This window comes from Onychomys torridus, chromosome 21, assembly GCF_903995425.1.
Source record: "Onychomys torridus chromosome 21, mOncTor1.1, whole genome shotgun sequence".
Taxonomy (NCBI): domain Eukaryota; kingdom Metazoa; phylum Chordata; class Mammalia; order Rodentia; family Cricetidae; genus Onychomys; species Onychomys torridus.
In genome coordinates, this window is record NC_050463.1 from 11,239,885 (window position 1) to 11,256,414 (window position 16,530).

Below are 16,530 nucleotides of genomic sequence, written 5' to 3' on the forward strand. Positions count from 1 at the left end.
AGTCTATCCAAGGCTAGTCTATTACCCAGCTGAAGAGTTCGAGGAGCATTTTGTTGGCAGGACTCGGTTCCCTAGAGAACCTGTCAGTGTCACCCTAGCCGTGTTGCTAGGAGCAGGGGTGCTAGCTGGGGTAGGAACCGGAGCAGCAGCATTAATTGAAGGCTCTAGGCAGTTGGGGATCCTAGAAGTGGCAGTCCAACAAGACCTGAGAGCAATTGAGACCTCCGTTACTGCCTTAGAAAGGTCTGTAACTTCGCTATCGGAAGTGGTCCTGCAAAATAGATGAGGACTGGACTTACTGTTCTTAAAGGAAGGTGGTCTGTGTGCTGCCCTGAAGGAAAACTGTTGCTTCTACACGGATCATACAGGTGTAGTAAGGGAATCGATAACCAAACTTAGAGAAAGATTAGATGCCAGAGAAAAAAAACTTACGGGGCTCTCAAAGCTGGCTTGAGGGATGGTATAGTCAGTCCCCATGGCTAACTCCATTATTGTCAGCCCTCACAGGACCACTTGTTGTATTAATTTTTATCCTCATGATTGGACCATGTATCCTCAATCGAATCTCGGCTCTTGTACGATTCCAGGTAAATGAGGTTAAGATGATGGTCCTGAGACAACGATACCAGCCAGTATCTGGCAGTGACCTTTAGGATTAAAGGTCGGCACAAGAGAAAGGGTGGAATGAAAGGGCCATTGTAAGGGAAACAAAGCCCCCCCCCCCCACTAGCTCTGCTAATTGCAGATTCAGTGGAAAATACTTCACTCTGCCCCCACGCCCCATACCAGAAAAGTTAGCCCATCATGCTATGCTAACAGGATGCTTGCAGGATGACCCCTGCAGTTGTGTTTGCAAGATAAATCGCTTGAGAAGAATGCTTGTCAAATAACCCCTTGCTAGATAAGCTTGGAATTTGTTTACCCACCCAGACTCTGAGAAAGACCGTGGAGACATCTGGTGTCCAGGTGTCTGCACTCGGGGTGACCCCACTCCCCTGCCCTGGTAGAACTGCCTCATAAAAGGCCTGTGAGCCTCAAACTTGGGGTCACCAGCTACTCCTCGTGCTGGTGTCCCACGAGCTCGTGTTAAAATAAAGCTTCATTTGTGACCCGATATCGGAGTGGAGCTCTCTGTTTTGAGTGCCGACCCTAACAGTCACACCCAAGTTCTCAAGACACTGGTAGAAGGGGTTCTTTTGGGTTATAGTTCAGAAGACTACAGTCTACCAAAGCAGAAAAGATGGCAATAGTTGTTTGGTTCATAACAGTGACCAGAAAGTAGGTATCCACACAATTTTTTCACCTCTCCTTTATTCAATGCTAGTTCTCATGTACAGATGCCACACACATTTAAGGTAAGACTCTCCTCCACATCCAAATTTCACTGAAAAATTTCTCATAGTCATGCAAAAAGTTGTGTCTCCTAGGTGACTATAAATCCATACAAGTTAATAATGATGTTTAGCCATCACAGGAGATTCTTAAATCCATAATCTCCATTAGCATATTTGTCATTTTTAGCACATGGTGTGAGACTGAATAGAACATGGATCCCTAGGTATTGTAGCTGTTTCATTGATCTGGGAAGATAAAATTAGTACAAGGCTATCTGTATCGAGCACATACCCCAGTTATGGGGGAGGAATAATCACTCTTGATTCAGACTTGGTATAACACTCATTTATTCACACAGTAAGATTACAAGCAATATTTATCCTGTCTTCCAAGTGGAAGCAGGAGTACCTCTCCAGGTATACAGGTCCAGACCTGCCACGTCTGTTCCTCTGGATCTTGGGTCAGCCTTCCCCTGGTCAGCCACGTCTGCACTGGGAACAGGATCTCACATCTCTGGCAGAGGAGAGTCATCTCACGCAAGGGCCTGATGAGCTCTGTTGGTTGGGTCTGGGGCTTCATCTTTTATATTCTTTCCTGGCTAGGTTTCTAGTCTTATCACTACTTCCACACATAGCTTATAGCTTATCACTACTCCATTTGTGGTTTTCTTACATCAATCTATTGCTTATCACTCCTGACCAGGGTTGTTCACCCTAGGCCTTACATGTTCCTTACATTATCAAATAGAGGGGACTTAGATAACAAGGTGCCACAGTCTTCTTGTGAAGTTTCTTCTCAAGGCAATTTTATATCCTTATGTTATATGTGCTTCAGGTGGGACAGATACCATACAGAACACAAATGTCTGAGAAGTTCAGTCTGTAAGCTGAAAAATTACTGGCCTTGTGATATTAGGGAGAAGAAAATTAGAGAAGAGAAGAGGCTATCCTCAGAGCTAAAGCCCAGGCATATACCACAGACCACCAATTAAACTGTTCTAGGGCAAAAACAAAACAAAAAAACAAGCAGAGAGAAACAAGCCAGCTTCCCTGGAATCAAAGTGATCTGCTTGTTTTATATCTGCTATAGAAAAGAAAATTAAACCGTCCCTTGAGGAAAATAACAACCATTCACTGCCATTACAATTTTTATAGGTAGCATACAGCATTCAATAAAGAGTTACTAGCTGTGCCAGAAAGCTGGACCAGATGATGTAGAAAACCATTAAAAATAGACATATAATAGAAATGAGCCACAAATAACCCAGATGTTTTAAGTTACAGGATAAACATGAAACTTTTAGACAGAAGGTTTCTGATACATTTATCTAAAATAATTCATACCCCTATTGATAGGAAATCACAACATGTCCACACAGTTGGGCTTGCCTGGCAGACCGCCTAGTTATTTCCAGTTCAAAATAGCCATTTCCTGGTCAAAACATCTTGAGGGACTGAGACTCCATGGCTTTGCATGGCTTTGTAGAGCGTAAATAGCCATGTAATCTATGTGCATGCGTGGAGTAGCCACATGTGATCCTGTACTCATGCGCAGCCCACTCTTTAAAAAGCCGGCGTCATTTTGCACAGGTCTCTCCTCTCCTCTCTCCTCCTCTTCTTGTCTCCTTAACCACATGTGTGTTTCACACAGGCCTGTCACATTCTCTATCCTCTTTTAATAAAAACTCTTCTGTGGTTTTGTAGTGTTCGGGATGTTTTCTTGCAGGGTAAGAGCACCAAAATAACTAACACCTAATGTACACGTGGTTTCTACAAATAAATATGAAAAATACTCATTGAATCACTTGAATAAAGATGAACAAGAATGTCACAAAAAGTATCTAAATATGCATAATATACATAAAATCATGCTTAATATTCTCAGAAAGATTAAAGTAAATAATATACTGAAATACATAATAATAAATGATACTGAAAGACATAACAACCAGAATGGTGAAGAATGTTGATATTGGGAGAGGGTTTGCCTGTGTAAGTACAGGGGGATATGACAAATCTGTACCTTCAGTTTAATTGTTATGAGAATCTGAATTTCCTTTAAAAACTAATCAACATTAAAGTTGCATAAAATATGCAATACTAATGATGATTTCTACATGAATTACGGACTTTGGGCAATAAATCAGGTGACAATACATTTACATGCTCATTGATCTTAAAAATGTATCACTAGGTTCAAGTGTAGTAAATTCACAAGTGAGGATCTATTATATTTTAGAAGTAGAATGTCCCTAAAATCTTTAAGTGTTAAAGACTCAGTCTTCATTTGGAAGTCTATAGGGAGATCTTGTATCATTGGCAATGTATCTTAGAGGATGGATATGGGATCCTGATCTTGTCTTCTATATTTTTGTACTATTATTTAATTTATTTAAGTAGCTTTATTTGTTTTGAAAATTTTAATTTATTAGAAATTTCATATATGTATATAATATGTTTTTGAGATAATGCTTTTATTAAGTTTTTGGAAATTTCATACAAAATATATAGTCCACTTTTAGTTGTTTTTTTTTTTTCTTTCTTTCTCTTAGAAGAAACTGTCTTTCTGCAGATATCCTTTTCCTCTGGCTTTGTCCCTCTTTCATAATTTTTCCTGGGCTTTGGCTATAGGGATTCTCTTATATACTTAACAGTTGAATGGATGGATAGGGTTTGTATTGTATGTCAATCATTTGGTGACCAGCATCTTACAGTCAGTTGTTCTTGACAATTTGACTAGTTATGACTTTCTGTTATGATCTTTGTCTGCTGCATGGTATTGAGTAAAAAAAACCAAACAGATATGTATATCAAAGCTATCAAATAGAAGACCCAAGTAAGAATACTTGTAATTACAGTCAACTAATATTTGGTGAAAATAAAAACAACAGCATCAACAAAAGAAATGAAAACACAAAACAAAACAATAAAATCAACTCACTTTGGAGAAACAACAGTGTCTTCAACAAGGAACAAATGACAGTGGGAAAGCTTGATGTCCACATTAAAAAAAAAAGTGAAATGGACCCATATTTATTACCCCTCACAAAAGTCAACTTCAAATGCCTCAAAGACCCTGATGTGACACCTTTAATGCTGAAATGGCCTGTAGAATATATAAATAATATCATACAGAACATCGATATAAAAAAGGGTTTTCTGTATAGGACTCTATTTGTCTAGTAATTATGGTCAACAATGAAACATGGAACCTCATACAAACAAGAACCTCGGTATACAACTTGATTAAATAACCCCCATTCTTCCTTTTCTCCCAATTCCTCCCATTCTCAAATCACACCATTTTTCTTCTTTCAATCTTGTGAGCATTGTGTGTGTGTGTATGTGTGTGTGTGTGTGTGTGTGTGTGTGTGTGTCTGTGTGTGTGTGTGTGTGTGTGTTTTAACCCACTGAGTCCACTTTAGTGTTATTAGTAAGTTCATGGATGTAGAGACATCATAGGCGGCCCATCAGAGGACATGTCCCTGAAAAAAACTAATGCTCCCTCCCTTAGTAACCATCAAATGCCAACAGCTTATCTACCCTGGCCATGAGGTAAACAGTTCACTCTGTGACATGCCCTGTGCACAATATACTACCACATGACAGGTTCCCAAACCTCAGGTTCAGCACATTGTACACTGAATCTTCCCAATCTGTGATTTAAAAAAAAAAAATTCATATTTGAAAGTTTATTTCAGGCAGTTTAAGTCAATTGTCAGCAGAACAAGTAAGTTGCAATTTTATAATTTCTGCTGAAAACATTTTTACTTTAAAAATTTTAAGTTGGGATATTTAATGAGTATACAGCTGAAGTGTCAAGTTTATATTGTTACTCTAGAAAGTGGTTTGTCTAACTCCATTATAACTCAGAACATGAAAACTGTAACTTAGCAGCTCAACTTCTAGGGATATGTTCCATAGACAGAAGTTTGTGAGTTGTTTGTCTAAATGATTTAAGAAGGAACATGTTTCTTTTGGCCTATAGCTCTGGAGGATACAGTCCATTATGGCGGGAAAGGCACACTTGCAGGAACAAAAAGTGGCTGATCATGTTGGGTCAATAAACAGGAAGCATAGAGGGATGAATACATGTGCTTACTGCACTTTCTCATTTTTATCCAGCCCAGGAAGCCTAGTTTGTACAATAATACTGCCTTCATTTGGGGTAGACCTTCCCACCTCAATTAATATAATCTGGATCATTCCTCATAGGAAACCCAGAGCTTTATTTCCATGGTAATTCTAAAACTTAACAAGTTGATAATCAAGATTAAGCACTAAATGGCATATATTACTACAAGGTATTTAACAGAATAGGCCTCATTATTCTATTTACAATGGTCAATAGTAAGCATTACAATGGTCAGTGGTAAGCATTGTATAAATTGCACATCTGTAGTATCAGGGGTTAATATAGTTATGCACAGTCATGCTTCTATGTAATTATGGGAATGGTTGAACCACAACTGCACAAAATTTCAAAAATATTATGCTAAGTGAAAAAAAAACAGAATAAGATATTTTCTAGTTCCATCGTTGTGATTTTTAATGTAGACAAAATTAGTTAATATAAAATCAAAAGGACTATTTCTGAAGAAAGAGATAGGTGTTAGGTATAGAGGCTACCATTGTGATGGTAATGTGTTTTTTTTCCAATTTTGGGGCTGATGAATTTATTTATTTAGTCTACTTGGCTGTTAAGAATTACATGCTTTTCTACAAGTTTAAGATGAGTTTTAACATTTTTTAAAATTAAACAAAAAACAAAAACATAGTGGACCATGTACTCAGTTTTTATGTTCTGGATAATGCTACAGTCAATTTAATAAAAGCATGTTACTCCATAACAGTATTTCAGTTTATATACATAATTTAAATATATAATTTCACAGGATCATGTTGCCTAATAATAGTGACTTAGTTTGTACACATGTACTCTAAGATATTTCCACAATAAAATGATGTAATTGTATATAATTGCCCAATTCTAAGAATGTATCCTCTACCAGGACTTCTGAGGTTCAAGGGGTTGAATTCAGGTCATTAAGATTATGTGGCAAGCAATTTAACCATGGAGCCATATTGTCAGCCCCTTAGGTTATTTCTCAATGGTGCTTCAGAACAATGAATGAAAACTGCATACTTGCTAAAATAGGGCTGGAAAAAGTTGTAAATCTAAAAGTGTAAATAGGCCAGCAAGAATAGAGGAAAATGTTCACGCTCCTTAAATGAATAAGTAATGTAATTGCAAACCCCAAACAAAATCTTAGCTGCTAAAGAACTAAATGTTGGCATACAGTGAATATTTCACTATAGAGGCAGCTATGACTTTTATATCAATCTTATTTGCTGTTTTTTCACACTTAGCAATTTATAATATTGGAAATAAAAATTAGTAGTCCAAAGTGAGAACAGTTTCCAAATACCAGACATTTTGGAAAGAGAATATGGAGTCTTTCAGTCTTTATGCTGAATATAGAGATGGCACGGGTCAAACTAAACTGGACACAGAGGCTCACTTCTGTGAATTTTCAGAGATACAGTTGAGTGTACAGATAAAAAGTTAGAGACTAGAATTCTGCTACCTAGGAGATCATAATCCAGGGGAAGGAATGGACACATAAATTAAACACTACAATGTTGACTGAAAAATACTATTAAAATATGTGCTGTAGACTTATCTGTGCATTAGAGGAAAGGAAGGCTAGCTGGCCACACCTAGGAAAAGTGTGGTAAAGAGTAGGTAACTTGGTAACTGTTAAGAGACATGGAGCACACATGGAGAAGACATGAACAGAAGGACAAATGAGGATGCATCTGGAACTGTAGGCAGGAATCCTGGACTCACTACAAACATATAGCTGTATTTAATACTTTCTTTTACTTGTCCCCTTCTTCCATTCAAGATATTCTATAAGGGCCATATAGTTTCACTGATGCAGTGTTCAAATGAAATTAACCTGTGAATGTACAAGTTCCTTCCATATTTGTTTTATTTATTTATTCATTTATTTTTAGTTCCCTTAAACTTCAATAGCATTGTTGTCTGCTACTTCAAGCTTAACTTTATTAAAATTTCATTTAATGTTCATTAAATTCCTTTTCTTTTGGGGAAGACTTGATATGCATAATTATTCTTTCCTTTTTCACAGCCCTGTATGAGAGCTGACAGGCTAGATGCAAAGTTGCCATTGGTATAGCTACAAGCTTAAATTTCAATTTCAATGTAATATTCAAACAACATACTCACATTTCAGAATTTTAAACCTTAACCTTCAGCCTTTTAAAATTAACACTAAAATCATTCTCTCTGTGGGTTTTTTGTTGTTGTTGTTTGTTTTTTTGGTTTTTTGAGACAGGGTTTCTCTGTGTAGTTTTTGGTGCCTGTCCTGGATCTCACTCTGTAGACCAGGCTGGCCTCGAACTCACAGAGATCCACCTGGCTCTGCCTCCCAAGTGCTGGGCTCAAAGGCATGTACCACCACCACCCAGCTGCTTATAATTCTTAATACTACTTCAATTCTAATAGTGTAATAAGGAGTCCAAATTTAAAAGTCAGCTGCACAATGTAATGCTTAATGTGTTTATACAGAATCACAAACAAGAAAATAATTCGTCAAGTCTTATTTTTATTTTATCTTTTGTATTATTGAGACAAAGTCTCTCTCACCGTGGAATACATCCTTGCCAAGAATTTGCTTTCGAACTCATTGTTATCTCAAACTGTCATATCACCTTCCTCAATCTCCTGAATGCTGAGGTTACAGGCATTCACACCATGTCTGGCTTAAATTATTCCTTAATTCAAGTATATCACATACTTTGATAATTGTGAGTCACTATAAAAGAATGATGAATAAGCCAACATCTTCCAAGGACTTATTAGGTCACAACAGAATAGATGAATAGTGAACATCCAATTATATGACTCCTGAGAATTAGTCAAAACTTTGTATTAGTGGGTTGAGGGAGGAAAATCAGAAGCAAGTGAGCAGCATTTTACTGAAGAATATAAAGGATTCATCTCAAGAAACCTGACAGCCAAGTTGTACATTTGTTTTTATCTTTACCATAGTGTAAAAGCTGGAGTTTGAAACTTCAGTGCAACTTTAATTTTGGTTAAAATATGAGGTACTAGTCAAAGTAAACAATATCAAAGGGAAGAGACAGATTTCAGTTTCTTGTTTGAGGGTAGGGGTGGCAATGAACATGCGTGAGAATGAGATGGAAGAAAAACTGAGCAGTCTGCAGGGAAGTCTAGAGCCAACTCACCCATATTGCAAGTTTGATTTGAGGCCGGTGTGGGCTTCATGAAACCTTATCCCCCAAGCATAAATAAACAAAAAAAACAAATAAAAATAACAAATAAATGAAGCAAGCAAAGGAAAGGCTGAAGTTTAAGGGGAAACAATTTGAGTCAATCAAGGATAATAGTGGCAAAGAACTGTGACCCTAGAGCATGGAAACTGAAGCTGGACTGTCCCTAGTTCAAGATTTGTCTGGGGTACAATCCATGTTCAAGCACAGCTTATGCAACTTAGTTAGACCCAGTTTTAAAAAGTTGTTTAAAAAGAAAACAGGGGAGAGCAATTGCTTAGAATGTTCAAGGTCCTGCCTTTAATGATAGTGGTAGATGATAGTTGTAGATGATTTTTATAAGCATAGTGATTTGATGACTATTTCTTTAATTTCCATGTAATTTTTAAAATCCTAATTTTAGTTTTCTTCTCAAATTGTTTAGGATCTGTGGCCTCTGAAGTATTTTTCATGCATTTGAATTTCCTGTCCTGTTCATTTTTAATGCTACCATTACTTCATGTCTTATTTGACTTTTAATTCATTTAAAAAACCTTTTTTGCACTCAACATACCCTTGGCATTAGAGACAACCTTGTGCAATGTACTTTCACATAAATATGTCTATTCTGTTCTCCAGTTTCAATTTTCCAGGTTAATTTTTGCTTTTACATAAAGTAATCTTATGTTATTGCCATCAGCAGTAGAGATGACAGTTGAAGGGTCAGGAGTACTATCACAAAAACAAAGAAAGTGAATGCAGATAATGGACAGAGCATGCTGTGGGGCTTTTCCACATTTCTTCCATCAAATATTTGAGACATTATCGTACTAGTTCAGGTTTGGATCAGTTGTCAAACACAGCAATTTTGGCTATTTCTCTAATCAAAGCATCCAAATCTTGATTATTTTTGGACTTAGGTACATATAGTGGGTGAATAACACTGCATAGTGACAGTATCAGCTCAATTCATGCCTACCGCTTAAAGAAATTCACATGACAAGTGTTTTTGAAATAGTCATTTAATTCTAAATTAAATTATAAATTCTGTCATATGACCTCACCCTGTGCCTGTAGCTGAAAGGAATTATAGTCTTCCTAATATTTATTTACTTCCCATTTCAGGAAGGCACACATAATATGGACTTCACAATTGTTAAGGTTAGGTCAAGTATTATTCTGTCTTCTTAATTGCTCCCAGGGAAGCTTGAGGAACTTGCTAATACCTCATTTTAGTGTTCATTTATTTGCATAATCATCTATGTATGCATGTTCCTAGAATGTTTATTTTGACTCACATTGTTTATACAACTGAGTCCACACTAATTCTCAGAGTAGAGATCTTTACTGAAATAGAAATAAAATCTCAGAATATGAATTTCTACTATGCTGTGTAATAAATCACTTTCCCTACTTTATGGCACTCACATCTTGCTACAGCCCTCGAAAGCAGGTCAGGTAGGTACTGCCATCTTCATATACGTGACAGAGTGCATAACGGTAAAATTTTCTGATGAATAAGGGACAGATGTAATCCATAATAAAATCTCCTTCAGGTTTTGGTATTGTTTAGAATGGTTTATTTCCCTCTTATCTTCTTTATTTGTTTTACCCTTAGCTACATTTCGGTATTCTTTCATTCCTTTCCACCCTCAATCCTTCCTTTCTTCCCTCTCCTTTCCTCCTTTCTCTCTCTTCTTTCTGATTCTGTCAGATTCTACTATGGGGTACAGCCTGGCATTGCACCCATTATCTTTTAATTCAGCCTCCCAGGTGCTGCTATTACAGACATGTGCCACTATACCAGGAACTATCCTTCCCTCTGTGTCCTATTTTATCTCTTTTCCAGTGGTGCCCATCGCTCTATGACTATCTTTATTTGTTGCCTGTTACAGTGAGGAGAACAGCATTAAAAGCTACAGCATGCCCATGGCGTGGCTGCTGATCATTTGAGTTACAAGTTAATAGAAGTGAAGTATTTAACAGAATTCAATGTAGAACATTGATTGAACATTAGAAAGGCTAAATAATAGCTTATTAAGAAACTCAGTGTTGACTATCTACTTAACTTGTTATTTCAAGCATTTTCTGAAGCTAGACAGCATCTATTTTCTATTCCTTAGATCCCTGATGTATCCCTATGCATTGCCCAATGACAGCATTGTCCATGATTCACTTTGACAATACAAATGTACACATGCTAGGAGTGCTGTCATCTGGTGATCATTCATGCCCAGAGAAAGTGTTATGGAGTCTTAATTTTCTGCACTAGTTCATCTGTTAATTGAGAATTGAATATTCTCTTTTAGACCATTGGAAATTAAGTGTAAGTATCTTCACTTTGAACAGAAAACACACACTAAGGAATGACTCCTCAATAAAAGAAGTGTGAAGTAAAATTCATGGCAGCTTACAAAAAACTAATAATTCTGCCTTGTATAATTTTTCTTCAACTTGTTATCCAGCTTGGTGTCAAAGTTTTCAAGTGGAAACTCATCTGCTTTCACTCCCACTAGGTAAGGGTTGTAATCAACATCTGTGCTTCAGGTTAGCTATTAACCAAAGGTTGATTTTACTGAAATGGAATATCATGGGAAACCATATATATTTTTTTCTTTCTGATAAGGGAGACCATTATGGTGCAATATTTAATCTATATTGACTAGACTTAGATAAGTCAGATAATTCAGGAGTAATTTTCAAACTAATAGAGACATTATGAAACTCACAGAATAAATGTCAGATAGCTTTGTGATTTGTTTTTGTATTTCAGTGGTGATTCAAGCTGAGTTTGCAGACAGAATTTAAATGTGATGGGAAATAATCTAGTTAGGATATGAAGGTCCACAGGGCAAGAACACAGAGGGCCTCTTGTACATACACTAATTACAACTTTCAGGACTGTTCCCTTTCACCTTTTGTTGTTAAGACTATATATACTTAGTATTTTCTTGCTTGTTTAAATTATTTTTATAGTCTTACCAGTTTTACATTTTCACAAGCAATTCTGAAAAATTCTTATTACTGAGGCCATTTACAGTTGATATCTGTGTTCTACAAACAGGCCATTTTATAAGTTTTGTGCTAATTCTGTCTTTTAACTGAATCCTTGGAAATTCTTCGATATTTTCCCTTCTTTACTATAAACACACACCTGGTGTTGTGTGTATTATTTGCTACATATTTGAACATCTGAAGGAACTAGTTGGTGCACTCCCCCACTTTGTGATTATGTGCTTCCATGAAATAAGTGAATAAAAAAATTAAATTGCTAGAGAAGAATGATAATTCAGCCACTGTTACCACAAGGAGACATCTCTTGTGTTGAACAGTTAGTCCATTCAAAGGCCACCTTTTTCAAAGACAGAGAGCCATATTTTTCTGTATAACTCAGCTTGCATTTATTGATAGTGTAAGGGTTGGTTTATGCTGAGTCAGATTTTCTGAAAGTGATTGACAGTTAATATCAGAAGTTCAAGAAGAAACACTTAGGGAAACTAGAAGAGAACTACTCTTCAACAATTGAAGAAAAAAACTGACCATGAATTTGAAAGAAAGTTTGAGAGTGTGTGTGTTGGAGGGGAGTAGTATATGGGAGGATTTGGACAGAGAAAATGATGTAATTATTTTTAAAAAAATGAAAAAATATGATGGTTTTAAGATTTGAACTCTCATCTTAGTTCAAATTCACAATTGTTTGATAGAATTATGATAGTACTCTCTATGATAATGAGGATTTCTTTGATGAAAAAAGGCCAGATTATTTGTTATAGAAGTTAGCTTTCCCCTTTGGTTGACTTTATTTCAAGGAATATGAGTGGATTTGATGAACTTTAAGATGAAAATGCTATTCAAAAATATTTAGGCTTGTCATACTTCTGAAGCTTTATATGTTTAATGTTCAAATTTACCAAGGATATTTCAAACCTTATATCATGACCTTTCATTAGAATTACTTCTTATTCATGATTTTAGGTGAGGACACTTGATTTACTTAATCATTTTGTAATAGGATATCACAGAAATTTAGTCATATTGAAACCAGGGGACTGCATGCACACAGGAATTAAAAACTTGTGGTTTAATGTGAACTAGCTTGCTTGTCTAAACTAGGGAGTGTTTATTAAAGAAAGACTCCAAAGTATTCTTAAAACCTAAAAAGCAAAGACCACTTGCAAAGACTTGTGGGAAAGTTCTTGATAGGTCCTAAAAGATCATAACCTCTCAACTCAGTATTACTTATCAAAAGAAAGAAGTAAAAGCTAGTCAAAATTACAAACTGCCAGGCTGAACAGTCAAAGGCTCCAAACACAGAGTAAGAGATGGTCTGGCTTCAGGCATCCTGAAAATATTTCTCTAATCATTAGTTGACCACTAAATAACAAAGCAAAAACTCAGTAATCAAACATAACAAAGAATATAGAAGTTTGGGTGCTTGTTGGTAAAAGTTACTCATCAAACAAGTACAATAAGCTGGAGCAGCAATAAACACCAAAGTGGTTATATTTTATTTCTAGAATTGCACCATTGTGTGGTTAAAAACAAAATTTCTTTGAGTCTAAAATATCACAAATGCAATTTAAGTAAAAATGTATAAAACATGCAAAAGAACTTTTTAAAAATAATATAAGTAATATCTTATCAAATAATTGCAAGAATGATATTGCTGATGTATTTGCTTATTGTGATGACTATTCTTTGTTGTTAACTTGACTACATATGGAATTAACTTAAATCCAGAAATAGAGATCACACCTGTGAGGGGACTTTTTGCTTAATTTGAAGTAGGAAGATCCTCTTATAATATGGATCTTTAGCAGGAAGATACAACACACACTTTATCTGCACCACACCTTATGCTGAAAGCATGTATAAAAACATGGAGATGGAACCTTTTGGTCTTTGCCTATTTGCTCTAGTTGTGCTATTAAGTCCATTCCTTCACTGATATTAGACCCTATTTCTTCAGGATTATAAAATCAACTGAAGATCCACAGAGACTTTCAGCCTCTTGGGCTGAGCAATTTCTGGATTCTTAGACTTTCTGTTCATAGCAATCCATATTGTTAAATTAGCTGGACTGCAGCTTGCAAGTCAAATCCATGTATGTGTGTGTCAGTGTGTGTGGGGGGGGAGGGGAATATATATATGGAAGAGAGACAGAATCATTCAATAAGTTCTGTTACTCTAGAGAATCTTGAATAATACACTTATTCATTAATTTATCCCAGATTTATTTTATTATTTTTCTCATTTTTATTACTTATTTGAAAAATTTCTACACTGTGTTTTAATAATATTCATTTTCTTCCCTCCATTCCTTTGAGTTTCACCTTACCATTCCCTACCCACCTGAGATAGATGGATCAATAATGTCCTCCTTTGGTTCATATGACATACTTTGTCACTACTTGGTGGTTGTTTTGAAGAATTGGCAGTTATGGACTTGATGGAGGAAATACTTCACTAGGGATAAGCTTTGAGGCTTTAAAAATTGTGCTGCTTCAGGTTAGGTTTCTTTCTTCCTCCAACTTACAAATCAAAATGTGAATTTTCAGGTGTTCCTGCCAGCATGCCTTTGCTCTATCATCATGGACTCTAACCTTATGAAACCATAAGTCCAATTAAATGCTTTTTTATTTTTTTGTCTAACTTGTTGTGAATCTGGTGTTTTGTTAGAGGACTAGAAAAGTAATTATGACTAGCAAACGTGTGCCTTTTTTTTTTGTTTGTTTTAAACCCATCAATTCTAATTTGTGCTGCCCATATGTTTGGATGTATGGCCTTCCTTTGATCTATGGATGACAAGCCAGGGGCTATACTTCTAACGAAACTTGACTCTACTTCTCATAGAAGCTATCAATTTCCAATAGATTCTCAGCTAAGGACAGATGTTGATGACCAGTTCTTCCCTCTACATTCTGACTTTTGTCTGGCTTGGGCTTGCCAAATATTGTGCATGCTGACACATTCTTTTGGAATTCGTGTATCTAACTACCTTCCTGTGTCCACAATATACTATTTCCTTATTTTCAGCCACTTCTATGGCCCCATTTCTTCAATGATTCCCTGAGTCTTGGAAAGAAGTGTGAATATAAATGTTACATTGAGAAGTGAGAATTTCATATTTTTTCTTACTTTTTACATCTTGAGTAGTTATGGGTTTCTGTGAGAATCAGCATCTCCTGCAAGAAGGAGCTTCTCTGATGAAGGTTAAGAGATGCACTTATTTATGGGTGTAACAATTAGTAATTGGTATAATATTGCATGCATGTAGCAGAATATTAACAGTAGGTTCTTCCTAGGGCCTATGACCTGTCTAGCCACATATTCTTATCATAGCAGTGATGCCAGGTATGGGTTTCTCTAACAGTCATAGGTTAAAAGTTGATGAAAAAAGACAAAACATGCAAACCACCGTGTAAAGAGAGACATGGAGGTTCTGCTAATACCAGACAAAATAGACTTTAGAAGAAAAAGTTTTAGAGTACTCAAATAAAAATTATAAGAAGTTAAGTGTTTAAGAATAAAAAAGATAAAATAGCATAGGATCTCTCTCCCCAAATACAGATTTATTATTAATAATATCATATATATATATATATATATATATATATATATATATATATATATCTTTTATGTGTATTGCAAGCATTTTTATACAACCTAGTAAATTGGAATTTTTACATATTGTTCAAAGTGTAGTTTAACTTTTGAAAGATGTTTCCAAACTGTTTTCCACAGTGACTAAGCCAGGATATCCTTCTCCATGGATATAACAGACTCTGTCCCAGAGTATCTCCAAGAGTTAATGTCATCAATATTTTAAGTTAGTCACAAGCCAATGAGTTAGAACCAACTAAGATTATTCTTTGATTTCTCTGAATACTGGCTAGAAAGTATTGTGTGTTCTTTGTTCTGTAAATTAACTATTCATAATCATTGTTCTATAGTAAAATTTATTTTTCCTTAAGAAATTTAATTTTTATCACACTTTTATGTTATTGTACAAGCCAGTGTTGACTGTAATGAGGGATCAGAATTTTGTTTCTGTAAGATGTTGAAGTTGTGGAGACCTGCTCTCATCTGTTACTTATCTTTCTACATTTTGACATTAAAATCAAGGTTAAGAAGGATTTTCATATACAAGATAATATTAGTGGAAATGTATGATATTACAGCACCATTTCTACATACCTAGACTAACATACTATACAAAATATATAAAATTAAAATTAGACATAATCTTATTCATGGATCACATTTGGGAAACTAGTAAGGGGGAGTTACCTCATATAAATTCACAGGTTGAAAAGTCCCCATCTTCCTCCAATCAAAATAAACTACAAAAGAGAAAATGAACAAATGAATTTACAGTCAGTTTCCAACAGTTTGAGATATTTTATCAACTATGAGGCTGATCTCATATCCATTTCAAGAATTTTTTTTTTAAATTTATTTTAAAAGCAGAGAAGTATAATTTAAAAGGGACTGTAAGGTCATCTGAATTTTCTCTTGCTCCATTGAGGTTAGAATAACCTTTAACCTAGCAGGATCAAACTTGAATTTAAAAGTAGTCTATACAAAGGACAAATATTCTCTGTAGACTCTGATTTCTTTTCAATGTTGCCATTAGAATCTTAAAAGAACATCGATGTTGCCACATACTTTAAAGTTGCTAGGAGCGGAGTAGAAACTTATTTAAAATTTACATTATTACTGCCTCAGACCATAATTAAATATGGCAAAATTTCCCATTTAAGTTCAAAGGTAATTTTAAAACCAATGTAGTTTTAGACTTAAGAGGCAGTTAAGTAAATGATGGCAACAGATAACCAAATCTAGCTGCCATATCTTTTCTGTGCAAAATAAACTTATGAATATAACCATCCTCCTA